The sequence below is a fragment of the Mastigoproctus giganteus genome, chromosome 5, assembly GCF_048544385.1.
Source record: "Mastigoproctus giganteus isolate SK-2022 chromosome 5, ASM4854438v1, whole genome shotgun sequence".
Classification (NCBI taxonomy): domain Eukaryota; kingdom Metazoa; phylum Arthropoda; class Arachnida; order Uropygi; family Thelyphonidae; genus Mastigoproctus; species Mastigoproctus giganteus.
In genome coordinates, this window is record NC_143579.1 from 104,416,588 (window position 1) to 104,435,224 (window position 18,637).

Below are 18,637 nucleotides of genomic sequence, written 5' to 3' on the forward strand. Positions count from 1 at the left end.
TAAGAAATCTTTGTAATCAATATATAGTCTACAGTAGTCCACAGACTATTCTACCATTATTAGAGGTGCTTTTATAATTTATATTAACAGGAAAAAAAATAGAAGAAAACTGAACTGAATTGAAAAGTGAACAGAGAAATTTAAGGTATGAACTACAAATATAAATCTAAATATAACAGGCAAGTCTAATATGAAATTATGATCTATGATCTATGAAATTAAGATCTCCAGTTAAAAAATCAACAACATCACAGATAAGGACATGGGCTACACAGCATAATCACTCTGACATTAAAAGGTGCTTTTGCAAATGTTTAAAATTATATTTATCAAGGAAATGAAACTGGAAATTTGATTACAAAAGCATAAATTAATAGTTTAATAAGTTATATATTTGATGTGGAGAACTTCAAATTAAGAGGTTAATATTAAATTGCAGCCTTTGTAATTTAATATTCCATTCATTTACTATTAAAAAAGGTTTTAGATCAAACAGTTCTGTGCACTTCACTCATTTCACCATGCTGAAAGATTCAAAACTGGGCAGCGTCAGCAATGCCCTCAAAGAACATTCCCTAATATTGACTTATACACAGGTAAATACAATTTCTGACTTTGTGAGGCCCAAAATTAAGGACTGACTTATACATGAGTATCTATGGTATTATTATTATTTTATTCATTTTTATTTTTTCAGAAAAATTTTCAAAATGTGTCATATTTTCGATTTTCATTTAGTGGTGTGCATTATAAACAAAGAACAGTCACTGAGTTTGTGATGTAGTGATAGATACGGACATGTGGATATGAGTAAAGAAATAAAAAAAAATGTATATACAGTCAAACTTGGTTATAACGAGCACGGAAATAATGAGATCATGGCAGTAATGAGCAAAAAGCCATAACAATTTTAATTTACGTGTATTCCCATACAATTGCTCACTGTTATAACGAGCATACTACATGGATATACTGAACAAATTTTGGTAACTATGCAAACATTCTTGACTGCTCAGGTAATCAAAAAACCCAATTCTTGGAATAGACAAAAATGAAAAGGGGCGACTTAGCTTTTATGACCACCCACATCGCATCAGATTAGCAGCCAGTTTATGACCTTGTCCTTCCAGGAATGGGGGCTATACAATAGTGCATTGGTGTTCTGCTTGTTGCATTACCCCATTTACAGATTCTCTTGTAGTCACTGATCTATGAAATGACTCCCCCCCCCCATAAATTTATTTCAGGACTTCTAAGGATTTTGGAAACGGGAACGCTGTATGCATTTTGTGCTTCTGAGAACTTTGTATGTAGATCCCTTTATCATTTTAAAGTAATATCAGTTAGAAACAAATCATTCCTTCAGAAACATGTCTACTAACAAAAGAAAGTGTCTCTTGATTCGTGAAAAAGTTGAAATTATTCGTGAGTTAAACATGGCGCATAAAATGTTGAAGTGTATAAAAAGTTTTCTTTGTGATTTCAAGTGTATCGACACTGGAAAAGAACATAACCGAAAAAAAAAAAAATTTAGAAAGTGTGAGGTTACAAACGTTGATAAAGCATTGCTTCAATGGTTCACCGCACAAAGAAGTGCTGGATTTTCAATAGACAGTCCAATCTTAGCATTAGCATTAGTAGAGGCATATGATACAAGAAAGCAAGTTTATATAGCATCAGCAAAAAAAACAAACCCCTTCTTATTTCACCCATCCATTCACTCCAAACGTTTGTCTAGTTTTGCCTTGAACTTATTTAAGTTGCTGACCTCCACTACAACAGATGGAAGTTTGTTCCAATTATCAACCACCTGCTGGCTAAAGGCAAATTTCCACACATCTATTCTACAATTGTCTTTCCTCAATTTTAATTCATGCACCCTCAGGTGAGTAATTTGAGCAAGAGGAAGAATCCCATTAACATTGAGCTTGCTCAATCCATTCAAGGCCTTATAAACTTCAATTAGATCACCTCACAGGTGCCTAGTCTCCAGAAGCTGCAATTTGCAGACCTTAAGCCTTTCTTGAGTCTAACACCAACCCTTTGTTCCACTCACCAATCTCGTTGGCCTTCTCTATACTCGATCCAGCAAGGCGATATTTTTCCTAAAATGATGCCTCCAGACCTGCATAGCAGCCAGTACTCAAGGTGTGGCCAGACCATTGCCTTATACAGTGGAACCTCTATATTTGTCATCAATCCGTTCCTGAGGGATGGACGAATACTGAATCGGATGAATATAGAATAAATTTTTTCCATAGGAATTAATTAAAATTGGAATAATCCGTTCCCAGCCCCGAATCTGATACATAAATAAAATTTTAACCAGAGCTTTACCTTTACTGAGGAGCGATGATGGCAGAAGCTGAAGAGAAGGAAAGGAATTATTGTTTAGAAGGGGAGTCATCTTCCATTAAAACATCATGTAACTCCAATTCTAGTGATCAATGTCTTTTTTGTCCCTTTCCCGACGATTCACTAGCACTCGATTTAGCAAAGAACTTGTCCAATGTTGTCTGTTTCTGTCTGTTTTTTAAAATTAGTAGCCAATCACATTATCATTGAATGAATTTATATTTTGATTAACTACGGCAATATTCGGGTGCCACTTCTCGACCATATTCTGTGTTTTGGCCCAATTAGACAGCATTTCCTTAATGTCAGCAGTTGGGATGCTGCCTTTACTTGACCCTTCCTTTGATGAAATTTCCTCCACTGCTTCAGCTTCCTGTTCTTTATGAAGGTCCAACAGTTCTTCTGTGGTGAGCTCCCTTCCATGGTCCTCCACCAATTCCACTACATCCTGAATATCAACTCCAATCCCATGGACCTGCCCAGAGACACAATTTCACCAACAACAGGCTCTGACCCAAACACAGGCTCTGAACCTTCAAAGTCTCTTTCTGACACACACTCTGGCCACAATTTCCTCCAGGCCGAGTTCATTGTCCTGAAATACACTTCCCCCCCCCCATGTCTTATCAATTATCCTCAAACAATGGAGGATATTGAAGTGATTTTTCCAAAATTCTCTCAATGTAAGTTCTGTCTCCGACATCACTTCAAAACACCTTTGAAACAGGGCTTTTGTATAAAGTTTTTAAAAACAAGCAATGACCTGCTGATCCATGGGTTGGATTAGAGGAGTTGTGTTTGGTGGTAGATATTTAATGCGAATAAAGCCGTATTCCCCTGCCAAATCATCTTCCAAGCCAAGGGAATGAGCAGGAGCATTGTCCAAATCAAGAAGGCCTTTACAGGTAAATTATAACTTTCTAGATAAGCTTTCACACTTGGGGCAAACACTTCGTGAATCCACTCCAGGAAAAATTGTCTTGTTACCTAAGCCTTACTGTTAGCCCTCCACATCACATTTAGTTTACTTTTTATGATATTGTTCTTCTTAAAAACTCTCGGATTTTCTGAATGATAAATGAGCAATGGTTTAATTTTGCAGTCCCCACTAGCGTTACCACTCAGCAAGAGTGTTAATCTGTCTTTCATTGGTTTGTGTCCGAGCAATGCTTTTTCCTCTTTTGCGATGTAGGTTCTTTTAGGCATTTTTTTTCCAGAATAGGCCTGTCTCATCAGAATTAAAAACTTGTTGGGGGATAAATCCCTCAGTGTCTACATACTTTTTAGCATCTTCTGCATTCGAGCTTGAAGCCTCTCCAGGCCTAACTACACTATGAATGCCTGTTCGGCTTTTAAATTTTTCGAATCAGTCCCTACTTGGCATGAAATGACCACTGGTTCCTGGGTTCTTTTGCTGCAAGTCATCATATAACTGCCTTGCTTTTTCACAGATGATAGATTCTGAAATACTATCACCAGCCATTTGCTTTTCAGTAATCCACACTAATAAAAGATTTTCCATGTCTTCATACGTTTGTGATCTTTTAGCAGCAAGAATTTTTACACATTTTGCCACATCAGCCGCTTTAATTGCTTCTTTATTTTTAATTATGCTGCTTACTGTAGTTCATGGTATGTTAAATTTTAACGCTAAGTTAGAAACATGTGTTCCACTTTCAAACTTAGCCATGATTTCTTTTTTCAACTCAATTGTGGTTCTCACAGCATTCCTTTTTGGTTGTTTTTCTTCACTACACTTTTTTGGGGCCATGGTCACTTCTTTTTATAAAGAAATTGCAAAAAATTTCAAAGAGAAAATAGGCGATGCGCACTGAACAATCGCACAGGGCAGACTACTGGGCTATCGCACAGAGCTGGCTGACTGTGTGTGCGATTGTGCGAGGCTAGCTGGCTGCATGGGCGATTGCATGAGGCTAGGATGACCATGTGGTGGGTGACTTTTTGTGATGAATATTGGATTTGGCGAATATAGGTTCTGACGAATACAGAGGTTCCACTGTACAAGGGGACAATCAACCCTTATCCCTGCTAGCAAAATTCCTGTACATCATTGACAAAACACCATGAGCTACTTTTGCAGATTGTCTGCACTGCTCAGAAAACTTCATATCTGACTGCACAATTACCACAGGTCCTTTTCATTTTCCACTACCCTGAATACAACCCAGTTGATATGTTAATCTGGGGCTATTGCTACCCATATGCAGTACTTTACAATTGTCAATGTTAAACTTCAGTTGCCACTTCTCAGCCCATCTTCCCAACTTTTCCAGATCCTGCTGCAGTAGCATACTATCATTAACAACTCTGCCAACCTTCATATTGTCTGCAAACTTAAACACTAACTGTTATATATACCTTTATCAATATCACTGATAAATACCAAAAACTACAATGAGCCCAACACTGAATCCTAGAGGACTCCACTAATAACATTCTGAATTCAGGCATCTTGAAGGCTCAAGTGGAAAAATTTGCTAAACAATTTTGTGTGAAGCAACGGTTGACTGGATCGATTTAACACTGTTTATGCAAAAATTAGTGAAGAATCTCAATCTGCAGATCCAATAATGGCAAATGAATGGATTGACTGTGTTTGAGCAGTATCAGGAAACATTTCAATGATGAAGATATCTACAATGCCGACAAAACAGGACTTTTTTTTATAATTTGACACTTGACAATACATTTACATTCAAAGGGGGAAAATGTGTTGGTGGAAAATAATCAACGGCTCACTTGATGGTGCTCGTATGCACAAACATGATAGGAACTGTTAAAAAAAACCTGTTTGTTATAGGAAAATCATAAAACCTTGGTGTTTCAAAGATGTAAGGTGAATTTTAATTTTTGGATGTCTTCTTATGTCCAAATTGCCTTTTAGAAGCATTTGTTTGGTTTTTTTAGGCAATATTTTGAGCATGTGCATTTGTGCCCACTCCTGCGGCTGCAAGAGGGTGGCATTTGATCTTTGCTCTACAACCACTCGCGTGTTACCTTTTACAAGGAAAATCATGTCATCTGCAAAGGTAAGGCTTTTCACAGGGGCCCAAATTCAAGGTCAAAAATTCATCCAGAACAATGTTCCAGAAGAAAGGGCCATGGATTGAACCCTGAGGGCAGCCTTTATTCACAAGATGTGTCAATTCCTCGAACCTTGTGTGCACGAGACATGTCTGTCTGTAAGGTAGCTGTTTACTACCTTATATAGGTTTTGTGGGTCATTTGCCTTGCAGAGTCTCCTAAGGACACTAGGCCACCAGAGGGAGTCAAATGCTCCAGCAAAGTCAATAGAGATTGCCAGCATATATTTCTCCTCTGAGTTTTTACCTGTTGTCAGTAGATGGTGCATGGCATCCTCTGTAGAGCTGCCCTGCTTAAAACCTACTGATTGTTGGAATGTAAACCTGCTTCTGCGTAGTATTGAGCTAATCTGCTGACGAGGCCAGTGGGAGTCAGACGTGTTCAAAGCTGCTAAGTGGATTTTCTTATTTATTGATTTGAAATTGTTTTTCTAAAACTTTTGATTTAAATTTAGTAGTATAGCATTATTTTGTGATTTTCTGATTAATCTGGTGTATTTATTCTTTACTTGGCCTTGTAATTGCATAAAAGTATCGGTAAGGGTATCAAATCCACTTGTTACAAGTTGTAGCTCTGCTGAACGAGAAGTTTTTTAGTGATATTTAGCCGCTTTATTGCCCAATTGTTACATCAAATTATTTTCTATAAGTAGCTTAGAGCCCTAGTCAGGATCCTTACTTTATTCTGATTGAGACAGCGATATTTGAAAGTTAATTAATACTTAAGTGTCCGTAGATTTACCGTTCGTAACTTGCCGCCATTGTTATACGACACAACGTTATATCCCGAACTAGATAGTGTAAGCTTAGTACAGTACAGTATATAATATAATCAATGAATCAGTAAAATCTATTAATTTTGTCGAACTTCGTTGTCAATTAATTGTACTTTTAACTAAATATATATAACGACTTAGAATACAAAAGTCACACAATTAATTAATACATAACTTGATACGGAAGTTATATAAACGGAACTCGTAGATAATACTCGATACTGAAAAACATATATAGCGTGTAACTGTATTGGGATACAAGTTTAGGGTTATAATTTTGTACTGAAATTGAAATTTTATTGAATTAAATTGAAATCATGACTCAGACCAGAGCAGCAAAGCAAAAGGCTCAAGCTAATGGGAGTGCTGTGGCTCAGGAGAGAACTGAGGGAGGCAGTTGCCCTCCGAATCACAGCCTTTTAAAATGCACTGCTTGCATGATGTTTGTGGAGCAATCGGGTACGGGACATGATACTGCCATGGGGGATGTCTTTGTGTGTGCGCGCGCGATGCAAGGAACACAACAAAATCAGGCGACAACTTAGCGTTCTTATGGGCCTATATGAGAGCTTGAAGGACAGGGTGGATGCCCTCGAAGGATCTAAATTGAGGGCCCATCAAGCTCTCAGCTGCCAACATCAACACCAGAGCTTGCACGTGTTGAAGTTGGCAGCAACACAGCGGCAACCCCCAAGGCAGAATGCACTGGTCCCACAGGAACTAGTAGTTGTTGGTGACTCTATTGTCAGGGAAACAGGAAACATATTATGCAAAAAGGATAGGTGGAACAGGACCAGGGTATGTCTGCCAGGGGCAAAGGTTGATGACGTTGTGGAGCAGATATCATCTTTTAAGGGCACAAAGGGTGATATTGTTGTACACATTGGCACTAATGATATTAAGAGTAGGAGACTGGCAGAATTACTTAACGTACAGGTCACTGTTGAAAAAAAAGCCGTGAATTAGGGTTGAATTTGAAAGTGTCTGCAATTCTGGCCAGATACAATAGGAGGGAGTATATGATGAGAGCCTTGTCGATCAATTCAGCCCTGGAAAGATTGTGCACGGCTCAAGGGGTAGGAGGGGATAGACTTAAATAGAAAGGGTGCAAGAATATTTGCTGATGCTATCGAGGCAGTGTTAGGAGGGTCGGAAAACTGCTAGCTTGGGGGAATACAAGGACTAATAGATTAACAGTAGGCACTAGCAGAAGTGAAAGTGATTCTTGCACTGCTTCTATTGGAATGAGCAGAAGCCTGGAAAACAAGATGAGGGGATATTTCAGAGACTGCTGGGAGTCATTGCGGTACAAGTAAACACATGGGTTGTGTTAGGGTAGCTAAGAATAGGAACAGGTGCATGTATACTTGCGTGTACACCAATGCTAGGAGTTTGGTAAATAAATTTGATGAATTTGAGGTATTGCTCAAAACATCAAAGGCAGATATTGTTTGGATATCAGAAACGTGGTGTCACACAGATATAAGGAATGCAGAACTGGAATTTGGGGAGTACAATGTTTACAGAAAGGATAGACAGGATAGGAAGAGAGGAGGGGTTATGCTATTAGTTAAGAAACACACAAAATCAAAGGAAGTGAAGCCAGTCGACATCGCTGGACAGTGCAGTGTCGAGTCAGTTTGGTGTGACATAAGCATTGGGAGATCAAAATTGAGAGTAGGAGTGTGCTATAGTCCTAATGACTCTGATGAATATAATAAGACACTGAACAGGGAAATAGAGTGGGCCAGTAAATCAGAGCGTCTTATAATGGGGGATTTTAATGTCCCAGATATTGACTGGATTTTGGGGGCTGGTCTCTCACACACTAGCAAGGCTTTTGTAGATTTATTGGATGATTATTTTCTACATCAGCATGTTCGGGAGGCAAATAGAGGGAGTAATACTCTTGATTTGATTATCAGTAGTGATTCTTCATGCATTAAGAATCTGCAGATAAAGTAACCACTAGGTGGCAGTGATGACAGTGTGTTGAAGTGGGATTTACTCAAAGAGGTAACTACCATCAGGGGTAAAGGGAAGGGTTTTTGCTTTCGTAAAGGCGACGACGATGGTCTGAGACAGTATTTAAATTCTATACAGTGGGACCAACTGATGATGTTGCCAACAGCAAATTCAAAATGGGAAGCATTTAAAGAACTAAGCTTTACATACCAACTAAGAAATATTGTTCAAAGTTTAGGTCTAAATGGATATCAGATGAACTAATGAGACATATGGCAGAGAAGAAAAATGCATGGGATACATATAAATTAACATGTGACACAGAAGCTTATGATAGATATAAGTTGCTGTTACCAAGTTACAAAGGAGGTTAGGCAGGCGAAGGCAGATTACGAGAAATCTTTGGCAAAGGATGCAAAGAAAAACAGCAAAGAGTTCTTTACTTATGTAAACTCTAGAAGGAAGGGGCTGAATCAGATTGGTTCACTTGATATTGATGGTTCAACTGTTGATGATCCTGCTCAGGTAGCTAACAAACTAAATGAATATTTTGCATTGACATTCACACATGAGGAGTTATTCAGCAAGGGGAATGCCAGAGGTGTATTCAAATCTGGCAGTAAAATAGATAATCTTGTAATAACTGAAAGTAAAGTGGAGGAGAAATTGTTCAAGATAAACACAAGAAAGGCACCCGGTGTGGATGGGATATATCCAGTTATATTAAAGGAGACAGCAAAGGAAGTAAGCAAACCCTTAGCCATAATTATGAGAGTTTCCTTGGACTCAAGGGAGGTACCCATAGACTGGAGATGTGCAAATGTGACCCCAATTCACAAAGGAGGAGGATCAAAGGCTGACACAAGTAATTATAGACCCGTGAGTTTAACTTCTGTTCCAGGAAAATTAATCGAGGCACTGGTTAAAGAAGCACTGCAGGATCATCTAGACAAGACTTCAGTTATAGCTCGGACACAGCATGGTTTTGTTAAGGGAAAGTCTTGCCTGACCAATCTGATTGGATACTATAATGCAGTCACAAAAGAACAGGATGCAGGGAATAACTTGGATATTATATATTTGGATCTTAGAAAGGCTTTTGATACTGTTGCACATGGAAGACTGCTGCACAAATTGGAGCAGTGTGGCATTGGAGGCAAATTACTGCTATGGATAAAGGGGTGGTTGAGGGGGAGAAGACAGAGAGTGGTAATCAATGGACACTGCTCATCGTGGACTAATGTATTAGTGGAGTCCTTCAGGGTTCAGTGTTGGGTCCATTATTGTTTTCTGTATTTATAAATAATATTGATGATGGTATATCAAGCTTAATGTCCAAGTTTGCAGATGATACAAAGGTTGGCAGGGTTGTTAAGGACACTACTGACGCTATGCTGCTGCAACAGGATCTGGAAAGGTTGAGCAGATGGGCTGAGAGGTGGCAAATGAAGTTTAACATTGACAAATGTAAAGTACTACATATGGGAAACAGCAACTCCAGGGCAACGTATCAACTCTGCGGTACTACACTGACAGTTGTAGAGAATGAAAAGGACCTGGGGTAATTGTGCAGGCAGATATGAAGTTCCCTGAGCAGTGCAGATGAGCAGGGATAAGGAGGTGATTATTCCCTTGTATAAGGCAGTGGTCATGCCACACCTAGAGTACTGTATACAGGTCTGGAGGCCTCATTTCAAGGATGTAGAGCTGCTGGAACAAGTACAGAGAAGGGCAACAAGATTAGTAAATGGAACAAAGACTTGCTCTTACAAAGAAAGGCTTAAGTTTTGCAAATTACAGTGTCTGGAGACTAGGCACCAGCGAGGTTATTATTATTATTAGCCATATGGTGCAAGGAAGCCTGAGGCTTATACTGCACCAGCCAAAAAAAAAAAATTGAGTTACCCTGAGAGAGAGAGAGAGAGAGAAGGGAAACACCAAGAAAGAAAGGAGAAGAATGATGATATCCAGCTCAGGACCCTGGGTGTGCCAAGCCCATACTCACCAGATGTGAGCCTCTGGGGTTGACTTGATTTGATTTGATTTTTATGGCGCATTGGAAGCTAAGGCCATAATGCGCCAAGTCAAATTTAAATTGCTACTAAACATTTTGGTAGCCAAGGCTACCACGTCAAGCAATTAATTATTATGTTAAAAATGACAAAGTAAAACCATAAAAAGTATAAAAACTTAGATCCTTGTACAAAAATTAATAGATTGTAAAAAGTTAAAAAATTCGGACATATTGTCTCTGTCACCTATTATCTGACTGAGTGTAAATGGGCTCAGTCAAATTATTAAAAGCAGTAAAAATAAGCGTCGTGCTTCTATAAAAACAGGACATTCTATAAAAAGATGACTGACGGTTAAAATAACGTTACACATCTCGCACATAGGTGGGTCAACCGCCCTCAGCAAATAGGAATGTGTTAGATGACTATGACCTATGCGGAGCCGAGCAAGAAAAACTTCCTCTCTTCGGACCCTGCGTAGACTGGACTGCCATTGCGTAATTACAGGCTTAATGTGATGTAATTTATTTGTGGCCTGTCCGTGCCAATAATCTTGCCATTGGGAGAGTAATTTAGAACATATTATTTGCCTGTAGTCTGTATAGGGGACTGACAGGCAATGATTATCCAGGGAAGTGGCTGATTTGGCAGCGGCATCAGCAGATTCATTTTCACGGATCCCAATGTGGCTTGGGATCCAGCAAAAGCGAATATCGAATTCTAATTTCACGAGAGAAAAGAGAATATGCCGGATTCTGGACAGGATCAGATAAGGGTTAAAACTCACCGATGCCAGAGCCTGTAACACACTCGATGAATCGCAATAAATCATATACCTCTGGTAGTCGCAATTTTTAATGTGATCTAGGGCTGTTTGTATTGCATGCAACTCTGTAGTATAAATGCTAGTTTCTTGTGGGATCTTATAGGATAATGTTTTGTGAGGGAACACAACAGCAGATCCCACATAACATTCTAACTTTGAGCCATCTGTATAGACTGGCAGAAAGTCAGAATACTGCTGTCTATGTGATGCAAAGAGTTGCTGGTAGACAGATGGCAGTGTAGTAGCCTTCTCCCAGATCTTAAGGGAGAAGTCATAAGTTGGAAAATAAGCATGCCAGGGTAGAAAGAATTGCCTTGGTGACTGGGCAACGTTGTCTACCGTCAAGTTTAGCTGATTCAGCAGCCCTTGAATGCGAATACCAAAAGGTTTGTTGGCAGTCCGACGGGTGTTGTAGAGGTTTTCCCAGCGCGGCTCAAAAACGGATGGCCACGTAGGATGATCGGGCAGGGATTTTAATTTGAAGGCCTACTGTAAGGACAACTGCTTACGTCGAAGAGACAGAGATGGTTCATTTGCTTCAACGTAAAGGCTTTGGACAGGAGATGTGTGAAATTCTCCAGTGGCTGTCCGGATGGCTTGATGGTGGATTGGATCTAACCACTGAAGTGCACTATCTGTAGCAGAACCATAAACCTGAGATCCATAGTTGAGTTTGGAACGGACAAGTGCTCAGTAAAGACAAAGAAGGGTAGAACAATCTGCGCCCCATGAAGTTGACGAAAGGACACGAAGGATGTTAAGCCCTTTGAGACATCTTGTCCTCAGCTGACGAATATGTTGTAAAAATGTCAGCTTCTTGTCGAAAATAAGTTCAAGGAATTTGAATTCTGCTACAACTGGGATGTTATTTTGCCCAAGCCTTAATTCTGGGTCAGGATGAAGATTACGTTTGCGACAGAAGTGTACACAAATAGTCTTCTGTGATGAAAATCTGAACCCATTAGCCAAAGACCAAGCTGTAAGATGATCAATTGTTTTCTGCAGTTGCCTTTCAATGACCCTCATATTGCATGAATGACAAAATATAGCAAAGTCGTCAACACAGAGGGCATTGTTTATGGTGGGTGGAAGTTGTTCTGTGATAGAGTTTATTTTGATTGCGAAAAGCGTGACACTTAGAACGGATCCTTGTGGGACTCCCTCTTCCTGAGAGAAAACTCGAGAGAGGGTGGATCCCAAACGGACTTGAAATTGGCGATTCGAAAGAAAGTTTTTAATAAAAAGAGGAAAGTTACCTCTAAGGCCAAAGTTATGGAGGTCTTTTAAAATTCCAAATCGCCAGGCTGTGTCGTACGCTTTTTCAATATCAAAGAAAACTGCTACCAAATGCTCGGATTTAATAAAAGCATCACGAATGGATGTTTCCAATCGGATTAAATGGTCCAGAGTGGATTTATTTCTTCGGAAGCCGCACTGTGTCCTAGAAAGCAGACCGTTTGTTTCTAAATACCATACAAGTCGTGCATTAACCATTCTTTCCAGGACTTTGCACAAACAGCTTGTCAGAGCAATAGGATGATAGTTACTTGGATTGCTAGGATCTTTTCCTGGTTTTGGGAAAGCAAGGACAATAGCCCTTTGCCAGGAATTCGGAAATTGTTTGTGAATAAAAATTCTGTTAAACAGAATTAAAAGTTGATCCTTAGATTGTGGTGAGAGGTGTTTGTCGGGCCCCACAGCACTTGCATGCGTGAGAAAGAGTGCTGCATTTAACTCTTCCTGTAAAAAGGGCTTGTTATACGATTCAAGCCCTTTTGAAGAGAAGTTCGGTGGGTTTTTCTCAACTTTCTTTTTCAGGGCCAAAAACTCTGCGGGAAAAGATGTCATTGCAGAGATTTTTGCAAATGTTTCCCCTAGACTATTTGCAACTGCAGTTCGATCTGCAATTGGACATCCGTTGTGCTCGAGGATCACTGAAGGGCATGGTGAATATTTTCCCTTCATTTTCCAGATCTTATCCCAGACTACTTTTGAGCTAGCAGCCTGAGTTATGGAAGATGTAAAACGAATCCAAGATTTCCTTTGGCTCTGACGTCGTACATAATGTGCTTTCGCACATGCACGTTTGAATGATATTAAATTTCCAGTCGTGGGATATCGGCGGAATATCCCCCAGGCTTTGTTTTGTGTTTTTTTTTGCTGCGGTGCATTCTGAATTCCACCAAGGTTTGGGGAATAGTGGGAACTGGCTGGATGATTTTGGGATTGCAATTGCAGCTGCTTGGACAATCGTTTCTGTGACATAAATGACTGCTTCATTGATTGGCTCCTGACTGACTGTATCGATGTCAAGGTTTGCTAGATGTTGAAAGGCATTCCAGTCAGCCTGATCAATCTTCCACCGCGGTAAACTAAATGGCAGACACGGTCTACCACTAGTTAGGGAGGTTATCACGGGGAAGTGATTGCTTCCATATGGATTTTCTTCTACCTCCCAAGTAAGTGAAGGAAGGAGAGAAGGGGAGCAGACAGAAAGATCAATGGCAGAGAATGTACAGGTAGGCATGTGGAAGAAGGTGTTTGTTCCCACATTTAAGAGGGAGAGGTCATTGTCAGTGAGCATATGCTCTATGACTCGTCCCCTTCCATTGATGTGAGCACTACCCCACAGAGTATTATGTCCATTGAAATCCCCAAGAATTAAACAAAGGGAAGGCAATTGCATGATAAGATCATCAATGGGAGATGTCAATCCCAGGTGGCAAATAGACAGAGCAGACAGTTAATAAGAACCCAACTGTAAGGCAAATTGCTACAGCCTCAATGCTAGTTGTAAGCTACAAAGGCTGAAATGGGATCTGGTTGCCGATGAGGATTGCAACTCCTCCATGAGCAGGACCATCCACAATTCTATCCTTACGAATGATGGTAATGTTATACATGGTGGGGTCATCATTTGCCTTTAAATAAGTCTCCTGTATGCAAAAGCAAGCTGGTTTGTGCTTTTGCAGGAGTGCCTTGATGTCATCAGTATTTTGCCAGAATCCACGACAGTTCCACTGTAGGAATTTAGCCATTATTTTGGCTTGGTGGGTCCATCAGGCCGCTTCCGAGGTGCTGAGGGCTTACCTTTTTCAGTTTTGGCTTTATCCTTCCTGGGGAAGTATGGACGTTTTCCAGTGTCCATTTCCTCCTCAGCAAAGAGCTCCAAAACTGAGTCTTCTTGTACCTCCTTCTGCTCGACGTCCATGTCTTCTTGGATATTAAGGGATGCTTCACCTTTCTTATTCTTTTCTTTCGAAATTGCTTTTTTTACTTGTGGAGCATTAGGAGGTACCGATAGAGGAGTGGCAGCTGATTGGTCCTTCTGTGCAGGTTTTTGAGAACTTAAGAGATAACGTGCGACGGGAGTAAATGATTCATTTGGAGGGATGGTCATGTCCGTCTGAGTTCCAATGGAACATCTCCCTGCTACCTTCTGGGCGTAGGTAGGTTTGTTGATGTTGAGAGGTTTCATGCTTTCCTTGCCTCCTGGTATGATATGTTTAGCTCTGCCTTTAGCCGTTGAATTTCTTTTTCTTCTTTCCACCTCTGGCATGCTCGTGAATAGGCTGGATGTTCTCCCTCACAGTTAATGCAGGTGGGTTTTTCGCTGAACATGCTGTTGTTTCGTGGTCCTTTGCACCACATCGAGCGCATGCAAGGACTATGCAGCAGGCCATTTGAGAATGTCCATACTTCTGGCATTTAAAACACCGTAAAGGGTTTGGAACATATGGACGCACTGGACAGTTGATGTAGCCAGCTTTAATCTCATCAGGAGGTTTGGGCGAGTTAAAAGTCAGGATAATGCTCCTGGTTTTAACAAGTTTCCCATCCCTACACGCACTAATTCTCTTGACGGCAATAACTCCCTGTGGTTTCAATTCCAAGCAGATTTCCTCCTCGGTTACGTTGAGAAGGTCCCATTCTGAAATGACACCTCTCAATGAATTGAGTTTTTTTTTTTTTTTGGTAGTTGTTGGCGCATAGGCTTCTGTGGCCATAATGCACCTCCCAAGGTTTTTGCAGTACTTTGATCCAAGCCCGAGGCGGGAATCGAACCCGCGACCTTTGGGTTGCCAGGCAGGCACTTTACCCACCCGGCTAGCCTGGTTGGCCGATGAATTGAGTGTTCTATGTGGTATTACTCTTATGGGTACTCCTCCGACTGATGTTGCTCAGAGTAGCTGCTCAGACTGCCTGTCAGTTTTAGTTTCAATTAAAAGGTCTCCAGAACGGAGCCTCTTAACTGATTTGGGTGAACCTGCTAACCCATCTAACCCTTTTTGTATAAAAAAGGGTGACATTTTACCAATCAGTTTTTCACTGGTGGAGTCTATAATTAGGAACCTTGGGACAGGCCCTGATGGTATTTCAGTTCGCTGCCTCTTTGTACTAATAATACTATCTGTGTCTTTGTCTCTGTTTGCAGATAGGGACCGGGTTGGGGCCCCTGAAGGAGTAAGTTTATCAGGATGCATATAAATTTTAATTGGTTCAGTGTCCGGGCTCCCCACCCACCACGGAGCCCAAATGGACGCCCACTACCCGGCATGCAATAAATGCGCTCGGGAGTGGAACGCCAGGGCTACCCAGACACCATACCCGCACCGCCGCCAGCCTGAATCCTGTCCCTCGGACCACGAGGGTAGGGGCGTGGCATTGACGTGGTTGACCCTCGCAGGTGAGCCTACTAGCCAATTGATCCTAGCCGGGCCTTCCAGGACCACCCGTCTTGTCGAAGCAGGAGCCAAAGTGGTGTATTGAAGCTGGGCCCCTCAACCACCAGGATCCCCCTTTCTGAATTTCCACGGGTCGCAGCGCATGGCAAACACGCCGGATTCCATTGATGTTAGCCTGGAACCTAGGCTGTGGGCATTGGATCCCAGTGATGCTAGTCTGGAAGTCCAGCAGCATCACTGGGAGGTCCCCTCACCACGTACAGGTGCCCATGTCATGGGGCCAGCGAGGTGATCTGATAGAGGTGTATAAAGCCTTGAATGGTTTTAGCATGCTCAATGCCGATGGGATTCTTCCTCTTGCTCAGAATAATCACCTGAGAGGGCATAAATTCAGATTGAGGAAAGCCAGATGTAGGATAGATGTGTGGAAATTTGCCTTTAGCCAGCGGGTAGTTGGAACAGACTTCCATCGCTTGTTGTGGAAGATGATAGCCTAAATAAATTTAAGGCTCAGCTGGACAGGTATTTCAAATGGTAAAGTGGAAGTGGTTTTTTTTTTTGGCTGATGCTGCATAAGCTTGCTTTCTTGCATCATATGCCTCTACTAATGCTAATGCTAATCTGCTATATATTAGTTTTTTGTATATTTTCCCTAGTACAGGGAGTAGGGCTATTGGTCTATATGATTTGGGCTCAGTGGGGAGGGGGTTTCTTCAGGGTTTTTGAGAATTAATCTTAATTAATAAATGGACAACCTGTAGCCATCTACAGGTTATGTTGTCCACTATTTCTAGATGAAGAATCTGATTTTTAAGTGTTTCATGAGTCTAAAGAGGAAACACTGGTAAAAAACTTATTGTTGTATTCAGCAAGTGTCTAAACATTGAAGAAAATGCCGCTATGCTTCAACTCCTCACAGAAAATGGAACTGTAAAAACAGTAACGAATAGAGCCAAGAAGTTGGTGTTGTACTTCATGAAATATATGAAGTGGTATTAATGATTAATTTATTAATACCTTTCAGTTTATATCTAAGTACAAAACAGTTAAACCAAGAATAATAAATACAACCCAACATTATTATTTAGTACTAAATGCATGGTCAGTAATATTAAGCCAGCAGTGGTCATGTGGAACCTGACATGTGCCCAACTTTATTTTATTTTTGAGGAAAAATTTTGGCTTCTTTAAAAAATTCTGCTTGGAAAATACCAGTGCTTAGTCCCTTACTAATGGATTACAATATTAAATATAATTTTTTACTTTTTAATGAAAATTTTAAAATGTGTTTTTCCACTATTTTTTTTTAAACAAAACTTCTAATTTTGCTGAAAAAAGAAAAAAAAAAAAAGTGCGCACACAGATAAACACACATTATAAACAGGAAACTATTAGTCATTTCCATTTTCTGCATACTGATTATTTACATAAGACGAGTCCTTTAATTTTTGAAAGGATATTCAGGAAGCACAATCATTTCAATATGCTGTTGATAAAATTTATTTGATGAAATAAGCATATAACAATTATATATTTCTGAAAAAAATTGCAGCAATTATTTTCAATTTTCTTTTGATTACAATTTGTTGGTTTGTAGCATGAATTGGGAAGGGAGCTAAACTTTATTTGCAATCAGTTACGTAGAATACAAACAACTCGTGCAGCATTAGGATATCACTCTCTAGATTTAAATGTAAATCTACAGATTGATATCCTAATGCATATTTAATGTACAGTGGGAGAAAACTGTTGCCATTTCTTCAACCTCTTCATGATGATGAAGAGGTTGAAGAAATGTACACTGAAATTCTTCTAGATGAGCAGAAAACCCACTACACTATTATTAGGGGGGGGCTTCAATGCTAAGGTTGGAAAAAGCCAAAACAGCGCAGAAAGGGGAACTATAGGAAATTTTGAAATTGGTGAAAGAAATGAAAGACTTGTGGAATTTGCAGAATCTCAAAGATTGTCAGTAATGAACACTTTTTTTTCAAGAAAAGGGGGAACAGAAAGTGGACAGGGAAGAGTCCAAATGGATTAACAACTAATGAAATTGACTTCATCCTCACTAACAGAAGATATATCATGAATGATGTTACCGTGCTGAATAAGGTAAATGTTGGAAGTGATCATAGAATGGTAAGATGTACACTTCATATAGAGGTACAAAAGGGAAAAAATGACTCAAGTAAATAATACAAAGGTCTTTAAGAGAACGTGGAGAAAAAGCAGTATGTACTGGAACCTGAGGACAAGTTTGAGCTTCTGCAGACTGCTCAGGACCAAGATATCGACGAGGAGTATTACAACTTTCTGAAAGTGATAAAGCCCAAGAAACTTATAGGGAAAAAGAAATCCAAAGAAGAAAAATTAGTCAAGAAACACTTGTTATGATGAACCGAAGGCGACAAATGAAGAGCAAGATAAACATTGACAAGGACAAAATTGAGTATACTGAGTTATGCAAAGCCATTAGAAAGAGACTCAGAGAGGACATAAGAAGATTTAACACAAGAAAAGTGCCGACTGGGCTAGCTGGGTGGGTAAAGTGCCTTTCTGGCAACCCAAAGGTCGTGGGTTCAAATCCCGCCTCGGGCTTGGATCAAAGTACTGCAAAAACCCTGGGAGGTGCATTATGGCCACAGAAGCCGATGTGCCAACAACTACCAAAAACAAGAAAAGTAGAACAAGCATTAAGGGAAAACAAAGGACTTAAATCAGCAGCCATGGGCAGTAATACAGAAAGACAAATGATACTGAAACTGAAGAATAGCGATGGTGTACTTATAAATAGCAGAAGACTACTATAGAGAATTATACAAGGAGTGAGGGGATGATGCCAGCACTGGGGAAGACGGTTCTCAAATTAGTAACACATACAACATACCCAATATCCTTCCTGATGAGATAGAAC

At 40.1% G+C, this 18,637-nt stretch overlaps 1 protein-coding gene across 2 annotated transcripts in view; it reads right to left on the reverse strand.

Moving 5' to 3' along the window:
* LOC150085605 (uncharacterized) overlaps positions 1-18,637 on the reverse strand; it is a 400,641-nt gene that overhangs the window by 17,777 nt on the left and 364,227 nt on the right. The window lies entirely within an intron of this gene.